Raw genomic sequence first — 11,951 nt, 5'->3', positions numbered from 1 at the left:
ATATGACTTGCCCTTCAACTAATGTAAATATGTCCATAACTCATATAGAAAGAAGCATACTAAAAAACCTTATATTACATGATGGCAATGAATTTTCATTCTTTGATCTTATGAATTAATTGCATATATCTTTAGTAAAATAAGATTTCTTTCCTCTAATAATGACATTAGAAGCCTAAATGGCATCCACCATAAATAGTGGATTTTAAATATATCTTTAGTTTCTAAAGAGCATTATAGAGTGAGGTAACGTGTGTAATGTCTAGCAGCTAACTTGAGGCATGAACAACACATTTAGATGAAACACATAGCAATAGACGTAGAAAATGTAGTCTTAATAGACAAAACATACAGGGGGAAAAAATCACAATTTAGTCTTAACAGACACAATGCTTCTAATCTTTTATTTTGCACTTCGCTAAATAGCCATAATTTGATCAAACCAATATATTCAACATTTTCTTCATCAAATTGGGGTATCAAAAACATTAACTTGGCTTGGATGAGTTTTAAGTCCTTGAACATCGACCCAACCATTGAAGAATCTGTGGTAACTACTTCCATGAAAAGAGAAACATGAGAAGCGAAAATACAACAATACAACACAGAGCAAGCAAGATAATTTTACAAGCCTAAAAAATGTTTCTCATCAAATCATTGTCCTATGAAAAAAAATTCTTAGTAGAATGTAGCACTTACGAGGATACCAGTCTACTATACCCATTAAAATTGTCTCAACAAAATATGTGCTTGATCCACAAGAAAAACTAAGGAAAATTTTTGTTTTAGTTCTAGACTTAGCATGTCATTAATAAAAATTAATGAAAGAATCTGTTCAAAATAGACCTAATACTTTCAACCTTATAAAGCAGTAGAAAGCACACCTAAAATGGAGCTATTTCATAATGTGTCTACATTTCCACTTTTTCTTGTGACGAAGATCAATGTACCTAACTCTCGAAATGATCTACACCTCATCCCATTCAGCTCTACAAGTTTTGGCCTTCCATAGGAATTACATGTATTGAGAATTGAACCAATAGACATGTAATCTTCTCGCTAAAATGATAGATTCCATGCTCAAATATTTGAGATAATATGTGTGCTGGAAAAATAAAAAACTATTGGAAAAAATAACAGAGCCAATACGATAAAACTTGTTCACATATATGACATCAAAAAAAAAATCAATTTTCCTTACTAACTATAGTATAAAACGGTATAATATGCAAAAATGTGGTTTCGAACGAGCAAACTAATACATTACAAGTGATTGAAAACTTTAGTCTCGTAGACATGGACTAATAATTTTTCAAATATCTCATAAGTTTCTATTTTATAATCAAAATAAATTTTATAATATTTTTAAAATAAATCAAAGTTCTAAGTTTAATTTTGTTATAAGTTTAGTACGTGTGGTTGAACCAACACAACCTAAAGTAAAAATAGGATGGCATGGAGTTAGATGGACCAACCAGCCACGTATTTCGTGGCTGGATAGCCGCTGCCCTGATTCAAGGCACTATCGTTGACCGCATATTACTACTTTGAATAAAACCCAATTTACTAGTTACACAAGTCCGTCCTGTTCCTAGGATTCTTCAAATCGTTTTCCTTGTGCTTTCGAGGAATGAACCTGCCTCCAACCGATCTGAGTTTTATTATATCTCCTCCTGCGATTGTCTCTTCTCTTCCTCTTTCTCGTATATCATCTAACGCGTTCCAAAGGTTTGGCTGCCATCAATGGCATCATTTTCATCGCTCCCCCAATCGAAAGATGATTATCAGGTATTCTCAGGAATTGAACCTGAAGGCGTAAGGAGAAGGGTTTCTGAATCAACAACAGGATATGATGTCTTCATCAATCACAGAGGCCCTGATTCCAAACTCACTCTGGCCCTTCCTCTCTACGATTCCCTTAAGGACTCAGGAATCCGAGCTTTTCTTGATTTGGAGGAGATGGAACTTGGTTAATCCTTTCCATCCACGATTGAGACCGCCATTCGCTCAGCTGCAGTTCATATCGCTATCTTCTCCAAGACATATGCAAAGTCCCCTTGGTGTTTGGCGGAGCTAATTCTCATGCAACAGACTAAAGCCAAGATTATTCCTGTTTTTTATGGGGTCGAACCCTGGGAACTGCCATATATAGAAAAGGGAGTCTACGCTGGTGCATTCACTAAATTCCAAAGCAAATCCAGGTTCTTGGAGAAGCTTGACGAGTGGAAGAAAGCTCTCCAATCTATTTCATTTACAGCCGGTCACGAGATAAAAGATTTGAAGTAAGATTTTTTTGCGTTTTCTTTGGACTTCATTCTATTTCGATTTATGCCTTTGCATATGATATATGGTTGCATTTAGTGAGTAAAATTTATTTCTCATCAATTTCCCCTTTCCCTTTGTGAAGCGTCTGTGACTTCTCAAGGATAGTAAAAGCAGTAGAAGAGGAAGTACGGAAGGCACGATTTCTGCATGTAGCCGAACATCCAGTAGCACTTGACAAGATTCTACGAGATTTTGAAAGGCAATGTCTTCGTACTCTTGTTCAAGATTTTGAAACCCACTGTAGAATGAAAGAAGGGGAAATGAAGGCTAAAACTATCGGTGTCTACGGAATGGGTGGGGTAGGCAAGACAACTATTTGCAAGGAGTTGTTTAACCGAATGTGTCGTCAATATTATCGTGCCTGCTTTTTATTTAATGTTCGGGAAGCCTCTGCCAGCAGCAAGTTAACTTCTTTGCAAGAGAAACTTGTAAAAGATCTCTTCGGTGAAGAAAACACCAGTATTTGTAGTGCAGAAAATGGGTCAAGCTATATCCGTAATCGTATAGAAAGCAGCAGGTCTCAGAGCTTCCTAATTGTTCTAGATGGTATTGATCACTTGCAACAATTAGATGCTCTACCGATCATGCATATGCCTGGTAATAGTCTGGTAATAATTACAACACGGGATGAAGGAATACTTCTTGGTGACAGAGTTGAGGTACGTTATCATTTAAAGGAAATGGTTAAAGAAGATGCTAGACAGCTTTTTAGTTTGCATGCTTTCTCCCGCCCTTATCCAGATAGTGGATATGAGGGACTTGTTGATGACTTCGTTGGCGTGTGTGGAGGCTTACCTCTGTCTCTACAAGTAGTGGGAAGGCAAGTTCGTGGTCGAAATGAACGTTATTGGAGGTCAGTGCTTGAAAAACTCGGTGGTGGGTATCTGCATCCAGACGTAAAAAATATTCTTCAGATAAGTTTTGATGCTTTCGATTACGAGGAACAGCGAATTTTCATATATATGGCATGTTTCTTTGTTGATCATTTGACTTCTACAGCCATAAGAGTATGGGAGGCATCAGGTTGGTATGCTCAATATGGACTGCAAACATTAAAAGATAGGTGTCTTGTTGAAGAGCTTGTTGAGAAAACTGTTGAAGACGAGTGTCTTTTTGAGGAAACAGATGATCCTGTGCCTATATTGAGAATGCACGACCATCTGCGGGACTTGGGAAGAGAAATGGCAAACATGCGGAACCATCCTCCTCGCCTGTGGCGTCCTCAAGATCTTAAAAACTTGGTAGGGTTGTCCCAACTTATTACATGTGCCATGTATCAACTCAAATGATTTTCTAATTTTAACTTCTGTAAATCCAGGAAACAGAGGGATTTACGAAAATACTTGCTCACACCAAAAAAGGTGTTTCTATTCCTTTTTCGACGTGTCCCTAGGATCTAGAATTACGTTCCTTTTGGGGGAATTGGATGAAAGCGTTGCGACGTCAACTTCTTTGCTGCTTCTTCAATTGGATGCGGACGAGGATGAGAATACCCTCGATTCAATTCCCTCATGGATTCCACTTCAACATATTAAGCATTTAAGAATCTGTAATGGTGACTTCAATAGATTGTCGCAGCAAAATGTACATGTAATCTCTTCTTTTCAATTGAAAAATAATCACTATTAAAAAATGTTTATGAAGACACGCAATGATCAAGGGCAGCCTTTTTGTTCATACATAATAAGTGCTGCACGTGCAGCTTATCTTGAAGTTAGATACACTCTAATATTAGATTTTTGAGATTTGAATGACTTTCTTCACTACGTTCCCCTCTCACAACAGCAGTTTAAACGACTGTTTATCCATATAACATTTGTAATGATCTTATTTTTTTGGCCTTCACATTCTTCAAAGTCTAAGTGGAGGATAAGAAGAAATTAAATTAATTTCTTATAAAGTCATTCAATTTAAAGGTAATTTTGTATTTAATTAATTTAATTATTTACAAGGGAGTAGCTTCTAGCGTATGTATTAATTATTGGAAGGACGAAAGCCTCTCATGATTTAATTAATTATTGCTAGGGAGGGATTTCTAGAGAATGCATTAATTATTGGAAGGAGGAAGCTTCTAGCTCTTGCAATTAATTAATGTTTTAGTTCCTTCCAGAAAGATGAAGAAAAGGATAAATAGGGCTGAAAGTCTCATTGTTGGGCATGGGATTATTGTATCAGATGATTATGACTTGCATTTGATAAGAGCTTGGATGTGTGAATCACACTTCCTTATTTTGGCAATAGAGGATGTTCATTCTCTGTTGTAACATTCTAGACGTCATTCCCTTAAGGTTTGGCCTTTGGAATACAACTCTTTGTAAGTGATTGCAGCATTCTCAGCAATAATATAATTTCAACCTTGGTCCAATTTTTGGTCATTCCTGAGTATCCATTACAGTGGTATCAGAGCTTACTTGCAAAGTGTTTCACGAAGTTATAATTGGTAGGTGCCCATTACAGTAGTATCAGAGCTATAAGTCCTACCATCCTGTAGAGGTCTTATAGATAGCCGGATATAGGGAAAAGTGTTTGACAAAATGTATATTAGTCTAGATCAAGAAAATATAATAATTAGATTACTGGGTACATTAGAGGAGGGGCAACGGATTCAATAGGAGCAAAATAGGCGAATGGATATGATGCAACATGAGCAGAATAGGCAAATGGATATTATGCAATAGGAGTAGAATAGGCGAATGGATATGATGTTGCAACTTATGGCTAGAAAGATGGGCATCAACATTGACGATTTGTATGTTGCTCCAGAGCAGAAGGTAGTTGATTCCTCAGGTGGGATTGAAACACATCTAGAGCTAGCTAGCTATGATGTTGGTGATGTGGGCATTTTAGCAAAGTCAATAGAGACATGCGTGCAAAGTCAGGAGACCACATATGAAGCTTTGTCAGGGGATGGTGATGCAACAATAGTGGAATTAGGAGAATGCAAGGGAACTGCCATATCAACAACCACTTCTATGTCAGTTGAACCATCCGATGAGGAGTTAAGCAGTACGCATGCAGTTGTTGATATGTGTTCTAATGATGGCGCACATGTTGATGATTATGAGTTTTCATCAACTACAAATTCGGTTTAGTTTTCTGTTGCAGTAGTTAATGTTGTTCCTATGTCCATATATTTCGATGCGACAACACCTATTGTTGATACAGTTAGCATGAGTACATATGGTTCACTTGCAGCTACATCTTTTTCAATGCATGATGGTGATAATATGCATTCCAGTCCAATATATATTATGTGGATGGATACAAAGAAGAAGACGTTTCATAAATCTTCTATGGAGTTGCCTTATGGTGACATTTTGACTTCATCAACACAAGTTTTGAATGTTAGGCTACAGGGGTTGGTCCTGATGATGTAGGTTTACAGTTGGTTTAAATTTCATATGGATATCACATATTGGGATCCAGGTGGAGGTTGGAGTCCATTATGTTACTTAATTGCTTGAGGACAAGCAATTTCAAGGAGGGTGGATTTGTAATGATCCCATCTTTTGGCCTTCACATTCTCCAAAGTCTAAGTGGAGGATAAGAAAAAATTAAATTAATTTCTTATAAAGTCATTCAATTTAAAGGTGACTTTGTATTTATTTAATTTAATTATTTACAAGGGAGTAGCTTCTAGGGTATGTATTAATTATTGGAAGGATGGAAGCCTCTCATGATTTAATTAATTGTTGCTAGGAAGGGATTTCTAAGAATGCATTAATTATTGGAAGGAGGAAGCTTCTAGCTCTTGCAATTGATTAATGTTTTAGTTCCTTCCAGAAGGATGAAGAAAAGGATAAATAGGGCTGAAAGTCTCATTGTTGGGCATGGGATTATTGTGTCTGATGATTATGACTTGCATTTAATAAGAGCTTGGATGTGTGAATCACACTCCCTTCTTTTGGCAATAGAGGACGTTCATTTTCTATTGTAACATTCTAGATGTCATTCCCTTAGGGTTTGGCCTTTGGAATACAACTCTTTGTAATTGATTGCAGCATTCTCAGCATTAATATAATTTTAGCCTTGATCCAATTTTTGGTCATTCTTGGGTATCCATTACAGTGGTATCAAAGCTTACTTGCAAAGTGTTTCACGAAGTTATAACCGGTAGGTGCCCATTACAACATTAGGTTTCTTCATGCAATATGGATTTGTTCAGTCATTGCATGACTAAGGGTTCATAACTATAAACTACTTTATGCAACGTAGAAAGAATTATAATAGTTTCTTTTTATTTGCTCTGTATTTTTGTTGACAAAAATAATTCAATAATTCAGATCAATGTTTTTTAGTTTCCATCTGTGATGTTTGCAAAGTAGTGTTTTATTGAAGTCTTTAAGTCAATGATCTACAATGAGTTTTATTTCAGACGTAATCTTTTCATTTTAGTGCTTTTCATTTTAGTGCAAGTGCTTAAGAATTTTATCCTCAACAATGAAATGCATTAATTTCTTGGCTACCATTGAAAGTTCAAAACAATAATTTTTTAAATTAATTTTTAGGCTCCTTCCCAATTGAGGGCACTGGAAATTCCTAGAACTTCTTTAAGAAATTTCCCAGATTTCATTGGAGTAGTAGCTGATGTGGAAAATGAAGTCATTCAAGGTGAAGACATGGCAGCTATAGGATGATTTTCATTATTAGGATTCTCCCCAATGAATCTTCAGAGTTCAAATGATTGTCGAAAGCCTACTACTGTCAAGATTCCATTGAGCTTGCTTGAGGATCTTGTAATTAGCGAGCTAGAAAGTATTATAGAGATTGAAATAAGAGGGAATCTTTGTCCAAAACTTAAGTCCTTGAAACTTTTTTGCATGGAAAATCTTACTGAAGTGAGGTTTACCAATTGTGAAGATTTTGAGAAATTGAATTGTCTTAAGATTAGCGAATGTGAAGAACTCAAAAGATTGTCAGTCACAGCCAATCTTAAGCTTGAAGAAATGGTGCAGGAGCACCTCAAATATTCAAGCAATAGTTGAAGATTATAAAGACCGCAAAGATCCTCAAAACAAATCAGAAGGAAAAAATGTACAAACAAGGTCATCAAATCAATTGGCCAGTCTTGGTACCTATAATGATGCTAAAATAATATTAGGTCTTCAAGATAGGTTTAGGTATAGAAAAGAGTTTAATGTTTAATAAAACTGTTGTATGGCTTTTCAGGTTCAAACATTAAATAAAAAAAAGGTAATGGCTGGTTTAGAGGGAAGTTTAGTTTGTAATAGTTTTAAAATACCCAACTCAATGATGATAGTTGGTTGGAGTCAGTTATTATAGGGTGTCTTATAAATTGGAAAGAGTCTTTGATGTAAAAAAAGAGGAGAGAAAATATTGCAAGATTGGTATGTATGGACTGGTGAACAACAATATTAAAACTTAGATATTTTGCAATTCAAATTCCATATTGTGGTCCCCAAACTGATTGGTGGGCTCTACAAATGCATTAATAAGTTTCCTTCATCATCCAAGTACTTTGTTGATAAGTTTCATGTTATTATAGGTTTGCTGTTACGCCTGTTGCAGAACTAGTAGATTTCTCTTAATTATCTATTTGTTGTAGTAGGTTTTAAATGAAATGAAGATCTTTCCATGAGGATGAAGTCCAAATACTCATGGAAAGAGTTATTCTAATATGTATGATATATATCTAACCAAGCGAGTGCAGAATTAAACAAGATAGAGATTCTATCCAAATAGGGGGTTTATTTGCTGATTGGAGACATTAAACAATGTACATGTGAAGGTGAATTGATTGTTAGTTGGGATTGGAATTGTGTGTAATCAAGTGATTGAGAAAGCCCTAGTTCAAGAGTAATAAGTGCTAGGAGGAGTCTGCCATATGATTCCTTTTTAAATTGTATAATTTATTATTTAATTGTCATTATTGTGATTGCTCCTCATCAAGAAATAAACATTAGTGCCTGCCCTCAGCTTGAGGAGGTATGTCTTGACCGTATGGGCTACCTCAAAAGGATTACAATTGCAAATTGTAATTTGAAAAATGTGCAAGGAATATCGGTTTCCAGGATGCTTGAAGAATTGAACATCAGTAGATGTTCAATGCCTCATGCTTTAAGTCCTGCACAACTGGTCAGCCTAAGAAAAGTAAAGATTGAAAAATGTAAAGCTTTGACAAGTGTGACAGCAATATCCAATCTTCCAAAGCTTGTAGAACTAAGCATTTCCTTTTGTTGGAAGCTTCAGCTTGAGTTGCATCTGGTGGGTTTGAACTTTCTGAAGAAGATAGCAGTTGATTCGTCTATCGTGATGATTAAATGTTTTAGACTGGATTGTTGTAAAAATCTGGAAATAGTCTCAGGAGCAGGCATTGATTTCAGAAAGATACAATTGTTTAACATTAGTGCCTGTCCGAAGCTTAGAGAATGCCAGTTATTTGTGGTGTAAGTCAGCTGCAGACAATTACAGTGAATGGACGTGTGAAGCTCAATTACCTTGAGGTAATTAATTGTAGAATTTTGGAAAGATTATCGGGTGTCTTTGACGTTGCCATATTGTCCATAATGGATTGTCCAATTCTTGAAGGGCTGCCATGTTTGGGGAATATGACACGCCTTAATGAGGTTCACATTCTTCGGTGTGGGAACCTGCGAAACATAACTTTGCCAAAGACTCTGAAGCGTCTTGAGTTGAATGCTTGTGGAGAACTGAAAAGCCCGTCAGGAATACCGCTCTTACAGAAATGGTAGAATTGAATATTCGTGCATGCCCTATGTTCTATGAGTTGGATGTTGCGCATCTTAGCAAGCTAGAAAAATTAGCAGTTGCAAATCTGGAAAAGGTATCCGGTATATCTAATCTCACCAAGCTTCAGAACTTGAAATCTCTGAGTGTCGGGATATTGAGTTTGAGTTGTGTCTCTCGGGCATGAGCTGTTTGGAGAATACTGCCATTATTAAATCTGAGAAGATGCAGACCATGACACTGCCACCCAGCCTTACTAAATTGACATTGGAAGCTTGCAGAGAATTGAAAAGGGTAGCAGGAGTATCTGGTCATACAGAACTTGGAGAGCTAAATATAAAAGATTGCCCTGAGCTTCAGGTTGATTTGCTTCTTTCTGGATTGAAGTCCCTGTATAGAATCTCTGTTGAATATTGCAATATGCAGACCATGACACTGCCAGTAGCACTTAGAGATCTCAAAGTGCAGATGTGCAAAAAATTGCAATGTATTACAGAATTGGAAAATCTTACAGAGCTCACAGAGTTGTACATTATTGAGTGTCCGGAACTTGAGGAGATACCAAGCCTTGCCCGAGCGAGCCACTTTGAGAGGATTAAAATTGTCTTGTGTGACAAGCTGCAAATCATAACTCTACTAACAACACTCATCAAACTCACCGTGCAAGGATGTGGACATTTGCAAAGGATTGCAGGAATGTCTAATTTCGGAGAAGTTGTAGAGCTGTGCATTAGTGACTGTCCGGAGCTTGAGGAGCTCCCAGTGATTTGTGGCGCAAATTGCCTGGAAAGGGTCACTATTGATGGATGCGGGAAGCTCGGTTGCCTTCAGCCGACACACTGTAGAATTTTGAAAGAAGTGTGGGGCACTTTTGCACATTTGCATATACTGGATTCCCTGGAGCTTCAAGAGCTGCCATGTTTTGCACATCTAACTTGCCTTGAAGGGGTTCAAATTATCAGATGTGTGAAGCTGCGAAAAATAACTTTGCCCACAAATCTGAAGCTTCTTCACTTGGATGCTTGTATAGAACTACAAAGTGTCTCAGAAATATCACATCTCAATAATCTTGTACAACTGATTATTTCTGAGTGTCGGCAACTTGACCTTAATTTGACTCTTCTGGGTATGAACTCTCTCCAAAGCATCACTCTTGATGGATGTGGGAAGCTTAAGTCTTTTGTGTTGAACGGATGTCATAATCTGAAGAAAGTGATGGGTAACTTTGATGTTCAATGGTTATCCATATGTGATTGTGCTGAGCCTGAGGAGTTAACCATATGTTATTGTTGCTTGGAGAGGGTTCACATTGAATCGTGTAATAAGCTCCAAAACATAACACTGCCAAAAAATATAGAAGGTATTGGAGAAATGAGGTCATTGAAAAGAATGGAGCTTTTATTTTGCAATAATGCGGCAATACAGGGTTGCATTCGAAAGTTGAAGGTAGTGATTTCAAATCGTCTTTTAACATACAATGGTATTTCAAATCTCAACGGTAGATGTTTTTGAGTCATGATGAACCATTGGCTTTGTTCTCATTGATGCCATGTACATTTTTCTAAGTATTGGATAATGCATCTGCAAAAGAAAATAACTTCCTTTGTATAAACCGAGAGTTTTTTCTGTTTTCTTTTCAGAGTTTGCCGTCAGCTTTTAATCTAATTGGAAAAGCAGCGAATGGAGCGATGTCAAATTTTAAGCCTTCTCTGTTTCCAGAGGCTATTTCTTGCTCAGATCCAGCCACTCTGGTTAGAACATTAAATTATCTTAAGGTATCGGTAAGTGCAATAATCGTATGCAGTTTGGTTGAGGTCAGTGGCTCTACTCCACTACCAGCGACCAAGATAATTCATGGCATGTACCTGTCCGGGCGACCAGGACAATGGATGATTACCACCGTAATTAAATATCAGCATTCTGAAACGGTGCGGCATTACTCATCCATGGACCAGTCGAACTTTTCCGAAAACCGTAAACGCTGGTTGGAGTTCGTTAGGTTTGACGAGCAGCGTCTTTCTAATGATTACTGTCTCGGGCCAGGGAAACTAGAGAGGTGGTGTGCGTGGGTTGTGAGGACGGATGAAGATTGCAGAACTCTTCCGGCTTTGACTACAATTATTGATAACCTACATCACATGTAAGATCTTTAATTAATCGTAATCTTCCACTATCACATTGGAATGGTGTGTCACCCTAGGGAAGAAGAATGTTAATGATATTTATGTCATAGGTACATAAAATTCACACATTTCATTAGTTGAAAGGAGTTTGTGTACAAAAGTGTTACACTATGCCTCGTATCATGAACTTTAACTCAATAAGCATAGCGAACACTTAGTTTTGTTATTTTTTCACAGAATTCCGTGTATGAGGTGTACTAGAGTGTTTAATTAATGACTAAACATAGTCAAATATATGTCTAGGCTGGTGGATAATTGCTTTTATAAATAAAGGCACACCTATGTAATTGATGCAATTTTTTATTCTTATTATTAAGTATTAAAGAGAAAATATTTTTTTTATTAAAGAGGTGTTGGTTATGTCTTAAAATCTTCTTGTAACGAAATTTCTTACAAAATTACATTTTAAACATCAGCGACCTCATATATATATATATATATATAACTTGCATGATTTCATTCAATTTGTATGGGGTGTGTGTATAATTAACTTGCATGATCTCATTCTATTTGTGTGTGTGTGTGTGTGTGTGTGTGTGTGTGTGTGCGTGTGTGTGTGTGTGTGTGTGTGTAAAGTTGCATGATCTTGTTCAATTTGTACATCATAAGACCTAATGTCTAATGAAATATGAAGATCATATTTTATTGTTAGTCCCTATCGTTAGGTAGGAAACTAAAGATTTTCGATGTCTATTTTACAATAGTGCAAGCCTCAATAATGGTGAAAATCATGTA

The 11,951-nt window shown here is 36.6% G+C and overlaps 1 pseudogene; it reads left to right on the top strand.

Annotated features, from left to right (window-relative positions):
• Positions 1–1,743: 1,743 nt before the first annotated feature.
• Positions 1,744–11,177, top strand: LOC149546311 (disease resistance protein L6-like; annotated as a pseudogene).
• The last annotated feature ends 774 nt before the right edge of the window (positions 11,178–11,951 follow it).

The sequence above is a fragment of the Cupressus sempervirens genome, chromosome 7 (assembly GCF_028749045.1).
Source record: "Cupressus sempervirens isolate cs-2001-9-10 chromosome 7, ASM2874904v1, whole genome shotgun sequence".
NCBI classification, from domain to species: Eukaryota; Viridiplantae; Streptophyta; class Pinopsida; order Cupressales; family Cupressaceae; genus Cupressus; species Cupressus sempervirens.
The sequence above is the reverse complement of the archived record's forward strand: the minus strand, read 5'-3'. Positions and strand labels throughout refer to the sequence as shown.